This window comes from Zea mays, chromosome 3 (assembly GCF_902167145.1).
Source record: "Zea mays cultivar B73 chromosome 3, Zm-B73-REFERENCE-NAM-5.0, whole genome shotgun sequence".
NCBI classification, from domain to species: domain Eukaryota; kingdom Viridiplantae; phylum Streptophyta; class Magnoliopsida; order Poales; family Poaceae; genus Zea; species Zea mays.
The window spans coordinates 20,928,950-20,937,252 of record NC_050098.1 but is presented as its reverse complement, the minus strand read 5'-3'; the positions used below and the strand labels follow the sequence as shown (position 1 = coordinate 20,937,252).

The 8,303-nt window shown below is 46.0% G+C and overlaps 1 pseudogene; it reads right to left on the bottom strand.

Moving 5' to 3' along the window:
• Positions 1–4,362, bottom strand: LOC118476787 (uncharacterized; annotated as a pseudogene).
• Between the last annotated feature and the right edge of the window lie 3,941 nt (positions 4,363–8,303).

Below are 8,303 nucleotides of genomic sequence, written 5' to 3'. Positions count from 1 at the left end.
TTCAAGAAATCTATTGGGCATTCCTTTCCTAGGTTAGGTTCATAAAACAACATGGCGATCCTTTAAAAATAGGCAAACTGGAATAGAGACATCAGCTTGCACAAATCGAACAAGGGAATGGTTTTAGAAGGAAACATGACTCGAGATTCTTGTTTTAAGCTTAGGTACATTTTATGTCCAATAAGGAAATTGTCTACGCATTTATTTGTATGGGCTTTGTCATGGAGTAATAATGGACAATTCAAACTTGGGCATGGTTCACTAAATAAGAATATGGCCTAGTTTTGGGTTTAGGCAATCAAGTCTCTAACCTTCTATCGACACATTAAGCACAAGAGCACATATAAAGCACCCTAAGAGGTCACCTAAAGAATGGAGGACACCTATTTCATCGAAGTTCATAATTCAGCATTACACCATATTATCTACAATCAATGGTTACTGGAATAAAGATGAGAGAAGCATTTTGGGTGTATGGGTGACAAACATGATGCAACAATCAGGATGCATGCTCGTCCTACACGTCCTCACTAATTTTGCCAACCAAATGTGGCAATAGCGTTCTATATCGGTGGCATACGTATAGCTCTTACGGTATTTTGCTAGTCGTCAACTACACATACGTTTTCGAGGTTAGTGTACCTGCAGAAAAATCCATCACAGCCCAATTCCCAATGATGCAGTTCACACATGACAGTTTATCACAGTTTATACTCCATATATTGCTATATGGAGGCCAGCTCATCATTAAGCGCCGAGCCACGCATAGGCGCTGTTGCCACACTTTAACCATAGGGCAACTCATTATGGTAACTCACCTTCTTACCTGAGCGTAGGTGCGTCGTTACAAGTACATTACATTTCTCAGTATTCCCATGTCTGTATACCCATACACATCCATGGGGTACTGAATTCCAGAAAAAGTAATTACTCCACATCGCAGCTTTCGTATATACATGTGTAACATGTATATAATCAAGCGCTTTTTACACTCTTCCCTAGACCGACGGTTGTTCGGTCATGCTCTCACATCTCACCTTACCTTGAGCGTCGATCCATTCAAAACTGAATGGCCTCAAAAATAACACTACACATGTATGCAATACCCACCCGGTTGTGGGTTATGGTTTTCAACTAAGCCACCTGATAGTCCTTACTTTAGGGCTTAATAGAGGATGTCGCTAGCATTATAGTTTTTCAAAACTGTTTTTCAAAGCCAAACAATGTGTTTAGTTGAAAATAGGTTTTTCAAAACCAAAACTTTTGTTTTGAAAATACGTATGTGACCGTAGATACTTAATCCAGCTCCGATACCAGCCTGTGGCAGAACCTCCAAGTTATTGGGCCCACATGCACCTGTCCTTGTCCCAAAGACCTCAGTCAACCATGCATGTGCACCAGATAACTCAACAGGATCTGTCCGATTGCCCCAAGGACATCGGATAAACCACTTTCAACCAGAACCGCGAGATTAAGTAACACAAATCACACACACCAATATTATTGCAGCGGAAATCTTACTACCAAATTTTACAAGTTACAAAAATTTTATATTATTTTATCGGAGTGATTACAAAAGTATAAGTTTGAAATATATGCTAGCTTAAGTGACCATCCTCAATAAGAAGTATAGAAGGGTTACTTAGACCTATAAGAAGGCCGAGCCCACCGGCACTTAACACCATCAACAACAGCACAAAGTTAGAACCTGAAAAACAACAGGGAATAAAACCCTGAGTATGGAATTACTCAGCAAGACTTACCCGACTAAGGAAAAGACTCTCAAGGGTATGCTGGCTAGAGGGATTCAAGGTATGGCTTATCAAGAATCAAAGACTCTGTTTTGCAGAAAAGCTTACTAAAGTGGATCCTTAAAATCCAGTTTTACTTGTCAGGTTAAGTAAAATTACCTGCACTAGAGTTCTTTCTACCCTAGTTCAATCACTTGACCTGCACTAGCCAATTTCTTAACAAACCCATCATCTTTAGTGGAATGCTACGTGTAGGGTAGTGACCAAGTCTTCATAACCGCGAAGGTACGGCGATCCGAATCGATTATACTCAGCTGAGGATCTCCAATCACACGACATATGTAGCACTTAACCCTTGCATATGTCAATCCGCCACCGGGGTTCTTAAGACCGGATCAGGTTCACGCAAACCGAGAGCACAGATACACCACCGTCCAGCCTCTTGCCACGGAGGGTACACGCTACTCTCGCCACCGCTCCACGCCCATTTCGTGTTATCTTATTCCGGCCTTAGTCTGCCCGAGGCAAGGCTTACCCATGACGAGGCATGTGACCAGTTAAAGGGTCCTCGATCATCAAGCCTACATCGACAAGGTCCTTAATCGACTCAGACGGAGACACTACACCGAGACTCCTTTCTCGTGCAAGTCACCCGCCCGGTCTCAGCTTAATCTTTTCAACCCAAAAACTTGGTACCTGGCAGAGGTACATCTTTTCCGATGTTGAATCCATCACGGCCGTGATGGATTCACCATCAAGTTTTATTTTCGAAAACATCCCACCCACTTTGCCACATCATCTTTTGTAAAAACAAAACATTTTGTTTTCTAAAGCAATGCTAAGCATCAAAAATCTTTTGTAAAACGGGTGATCAAGGAAGGTAATCAAATTCAAGGAAGGTAATGCAGGAATTGTTTTAGCAATCAACTCCTATCACCTAATGCAGCAAGCAAGTGAGAAAGATTTTAAAAACATCAAGGAAGGTGGCAAATGCACCGGGGCTTGCCTGAGTAACACTAGGTTAGTGTTGTTAGTCGATGAGCACTTGACGACCATCTTCAGGTTTGTCCATTAGCATCGCCTTGCGAAGAAGCCCACGCTTGGGGTCGACTTGGCTCGTCTTCCGCATCACGCGATTAATTAACGTACCTGAATGAAATGCATTATGCACATGAATGCATATAAACGAAAATATTACGAACCTAAATAGTGCTACGCCGACAAGAATTAAATACTTAGTGACGAAGCGTCGTACTATTTTATACGAAAACACTAGCTATCGACGTATGACTAAGCTTAATAATCACGGTTTTCTAGATTAAACGAACCTAACGCAAACATCACGAACAACACATCATACACTTTAAACATGATTAGCCTAAACACAACTTATCAGCTACTTAATTAATTGAATTCTAAACTTATCTCTTGCTTTATAAATTATACTACATCTTTATAAGTGATTAAAATATTTTATTAACACACATGCCTACTCATATTCTACTCGGTACACTAATTTAACTACTTGATCGGAATAGCGAGATAACTCGCTATAACTGAACCTGGCTCGATAATCGCAAGAACTGCGAAGTCGACGGGAGTTTCGTGACTTACGCAATTTATCGAGCACCTAATAAGTATCGCACTAGCAATTTATTTATTCATCGATTGAACTATTCTGAATAATTCATCAGCTTACCGCTTCAGCAGCTGACACGAATCTGCGAGATCGGTAGCGATTTTCCGATCCAGGCAATTTGTCGAGCGCTTGGGGAATATCGCGCTGCTAGCTTCGTCTTCATCTGATTCTTGAGATTTCTTGCTGACGCGCGGAACGACGACGACTTTCAGCTGAAGTCGGGAGCGAGCTGGTGAGGTGGGGTTTGAGCAGAGGATGACGTGTTTGACGACTCGACGGCAAACGACGCGACGACGAGCTGATCAAACAAAAACTCCACGACGCCGACTGGCACACGGGTTAGAGAACGTCGACTAGCGAAATTCGAGTTGGCAAGCGCACGGCAGGGAGCTTCGCAATTTGACGGAACCGTGGCCGAGCGATTTTTATGGCGTGGACTGGGGACAGACTGCGGTCGGGTGAACTCTTATGGTGCGGACTGCCCTACGGCCACGACAGCTGTCGCGACAAAAGGAGCACAGGGAGATGCTCACGAGCTCCACGCGGGAACCAGGGGCACGACAGAAAACTCAGCGCGCAGCAAGGAACTCGACGGCGACGCGTGAGCAAGGAGACACGCGCGCGCAGGACAATCCACGGCGCGGCGGTCAGGGAGCTCGACACGCGCAAAGCTTCGATCTGCGACACGAGCAAGGAAATAGGTGCGCGACGCAGGAGGCTGAAGCATCACCGGCCATGGGAGAGGAAGCTCCGCGAGCTGGGGCAGAGGACACGGATCGGCGAGGTCGCGGTATGGGCGAGCAGTAGCACGACGGCGCGAGCACAGGAGTTGGGCGCCGAGCAGCCGAACGCCATGGGAGAGGGAAATCCAAGCTGGGAAGGTCCAGGGCGCAGGGAAAGAAGAGCGCCATGGGAGAACCGAGCGAGCTGGAGAGAGCCGCGGCTTGCGACGGCGAGCAGAGCGTGCGCCATGGCGAACAGAAACCGGGGCGCCGCAGTTGCCAGGGAGACTCACAACAGGGAGATAGACACCGCTGCAGCAGCCAGCGAAGGACCCCGAGCCCTGGCCACGCGCGTAGGAGAGGCAGGGCGCGACGCCGACGGGAGCAAGCAGGGAGCGACGATTGAGGGAAAGAGAGAGGGAGAAATCAAGAACAGGGAGATGGAGCCAAGCTGGGGCTTCGACGGCTGGACGCGCAGGACTCCACGCTTGGGGAAAATGGAACCTGGGCGTAGGGAACAAGGGGATGAAAGGGAGATGGGAAACCACGGCGCCATGGAAGCTCCAAAACCGGGAGCAGGAAGCTGACGCTCCATAGGAGAGCTCGGCCAGCGCAGGCTACTGGGCATGGGAGGACGCGCTGGCGAGTTGAAGAGGGCGCGGTCTGAGCGCCGGGCGCCGGGCGGAGTACGTGAGGCAGGAGGAGCTCGAGCGCGAGACATGGAAGGGATTCGACGAGCTAGAGGCCGAGCGGCTTAGCACCAGAGAGCCGGGCGGTAATGGTTGTGCCAAGAAGAAGGAAGTGCGACCAGTGGATAAGGCCACCACTGAAGGAAAAATCTGCTCACTGCGCGTGAAGGGATAAGGAGAGAGAAGGCGCTAGAAGCAAATCAGCAGCGGGGGCGGCTGGGGATAGAGCCGATTGAGATTTTTATTTTTAGATTTTTCTGTTTTCTTCTTTTTAATTTCTTTAAAGAATTTCGCAGATATTTTTGAGCCAAGATTTTTAGATCGAGGCGAGACGTAACCAGAACAAATTAGAATGATGTGAACAACAGTATTTCGGACTGTATTCCATTGGATCCGATGAATATTTCTAGTGGCAGATGAATTCTTACCCTTTATTTATATTTGAAGATTTAAATCCGGCCGAGAAACGACAACCCGGATTGAACTGATTTCAACTTCAATATTGTAATCAGCTTTGGTTTACTTAGAAGCCAGACAAAAATTTATCTGGCAAGGAATAGATTAAATTATCAAGGTTCGAGTTTTAGCCTGATGTTTCCGGATGAAGCTAAACGATATCAGGTTAAACTAGGAAACGGCTCAGTTTATAATTCTATGTCTGGTTTTTCTTAGATTCTGAGTATGGCCCGATTTAATTTTGCATTAAAACTTTTGTCGCTGAATTCTAATAAATCTTGTTTCGGACAAAATCATAGAGTGAGTCGAGCTTCCGAACTCGTATTCGTGTGAGCGATGAATTTTAAATAATCACCGGAGGCATCGATTTTCGGAACGACTATCTTCGGAACATCACGAAAATTTAGGACAGGCCCGGATGGATAAAAATAAAACGATGTCGCATTCGCGACAAACGTACAGATACGATATAAAAATCGCAATAGATGAAAATAATTAAAATTTAGCGTCCGTTTATCCACTGATATTACGTGCTTAAATCCGTACTCGTTGTCGAGCGAAATATAAACACCTGGGGTGTTACAACTCCTAGCTACCCTTCCAAGATAGAACACAAGCACGCAGCATATCTTCCAAGGTTTAGATAGTTCGCTCCGACTGACCGTCCGTCTGAGGGTGAAAAGCGACACTAAGCGAGAGCTTGGTACCCAATGCGCTTTGAAGACTCCCAGAATTTGGATACAAATTTGGAGTCTTGATCAGAAACAATGGACTTAGGTACCCCGTGAAGCCTGACTACTTCCTTCATATACAAGGGAACCAATTCTGAAGCTAAATTTGTGGTCTTCATGGGAATAAAATGCGCAGACTTAGTCAAGCGATCCACTACCACCCATATAGCATCCCTACCCCGAGGAGAACGAGGTAAGCCAACCACAAAATCCATGGTGATATGCTCCCATTTCCACTCCGAAATTTCCAATGGCTTCAGTAAACCTGCAGGCCTCTTATGCTCGGCCTTCACGCGCTGACAAACTTCACAGGCGGCCACATACTTAGAAACGTCAACCTTCATCCGCTTCCACCAGAAGTTTTGCTTCAAATCTCAGTACATTTTGGTTTCACCAGGGTGAACGGTGTAAGGCGTTTTATGAGCTTCTCTCAAGATATCCATCTTCACCTCGGATTTCTGAGGCACACAAAGATGGCCCCTAAAACGAACCAAATCATTCTCATCAATGGTGAACTCCTGGGGTTTACCATCGCCAACCCTCTTTCGAGCTTCTTGCAATAATCAATCTTGCTGCTGAGCCGCACGCACTCTCTCCATGAGGGAGGATTGAATAAGCATCCGAGTCTCCTCACTAGTGGTGCCGTCATAGCACAAAGCGACCCCCAAACGGTCCAGATCAGCAATGAAAGGCAAGGCCACTTTTGGAACCCCGGACTTGCTAAGGGCATCAGCCACCACATTTGCCTTCCCTGGGTGATAATGAATGGACAAATCATAATCTTTAATCAATTCGAGCCACCGATGCTGCCTCAAATTCAGCTCCTTTTGAGTGAAAATATACTTGAGACTTTTATGATCGGTGTAAATGTCACAAGACTTGCCATAAAGATAATGCCTCCACGATTTTAGAGCAAAGACCACCGCGTCCAATTCAAGATCATGAGTTGGATAATTCCCCTCGTGCTTCCTCAACTGCCTTGAGCCATAAGCGATCACTCTGCTTTCCTGCATCAACACATAGCCAAGACCAATTCGAGAAGCATCCGTATAAACTGTGAAACGCTTACCACTCTTAGGCAAAGCTAGGATAGGGGCACTCACCAACTTGTTCTTCAATGTCTGATAACTGACCTCGCAATCGCTGGACCAGACGAACAGAACACCCTTCTCCAAAAGTCTAGTCAAAGGCTTAGCAATGCTGGAAAAGTTTGGCACGAAGCGTCGATAATATCCGGCGAGCCCCAAGAAACTTCGGATTTCAGAGACACTAGAGGGTCTCTTCCACTCCACTACAACCGCGACATTCTTGGGATCAACCGCAATGCCCTGCTGACTAATCACATGCCCTAGGAAAGCCACTTCGGACAACCAAAAGGCGCACTTCTTCAATTTGCCATAAAATTGATTATTCTTCCTAAGAGCACTCAGAACGAGACGGAGATGCCGCTCATGCTCTTCCTCAGACTTCGAATAAATCAGAATATCATCTAGGAACATGACCACAAAGTTGTCCAAGGACTCATGAAACATCCTATTCATTGCTCCCATAAAAGCAGCAGGGGCATTAGTTAAGCCAAAAGACATGACTATGAACTCGTAATGCCCATACCTAGTGCAAAAGGCCGTCTTCTCAATATCCTCCTCGCGAATCCTCAATTGATGATAACCAGAGTTCAAATCATTTTTGGAGAACATGTGGGCACCCCTCAACTGTTCAAAGAGAACTTCAATACGGGGTAGCGGATATTTATTCTTGATTGTCACTTGATTCAAAGCCCGATAATCCACACATAACCTCTTGCTTTTATCCTTCTTCTCAACAAACAGTACTGGGGAAGCCCAAGGCAACCTGCTAGGCCTAATGAAACCCTTAGCCAGTAGATCATCCAATTGCCGCTTCAATTCAACCTGCTCCTTTGGAGCCATCCCATATGGGGCCTTATGAATAGGCTGCGTACCCGGAATCAATTTGATTTCGAAAGCTGCATCACGATCCAGTGGAAGGTCTGGAAGCTCTGCTGGAAATACGTCGGCAAAGTCACACACCACCCGGATGTCCTGCACCCGCAAGGCAGCCTCACCCCCACCACCATGGAGAAAAAGATTCCTGACTTCCTTGATCGGCGATCCGGAAGCAATTGCACCAACAAGGATAACATAAACTTTGGGGAACTTCCCAAGAATACCACCTCCCTACCCAACGGCGCCTGCAATAACACTGTCTTCCAGAAACAGTATATAACTGCGTGATACTAAGATAACCAATCCATACCCAAGATAACATCGAATGCCCCAAGGAAATCACAACAAGAT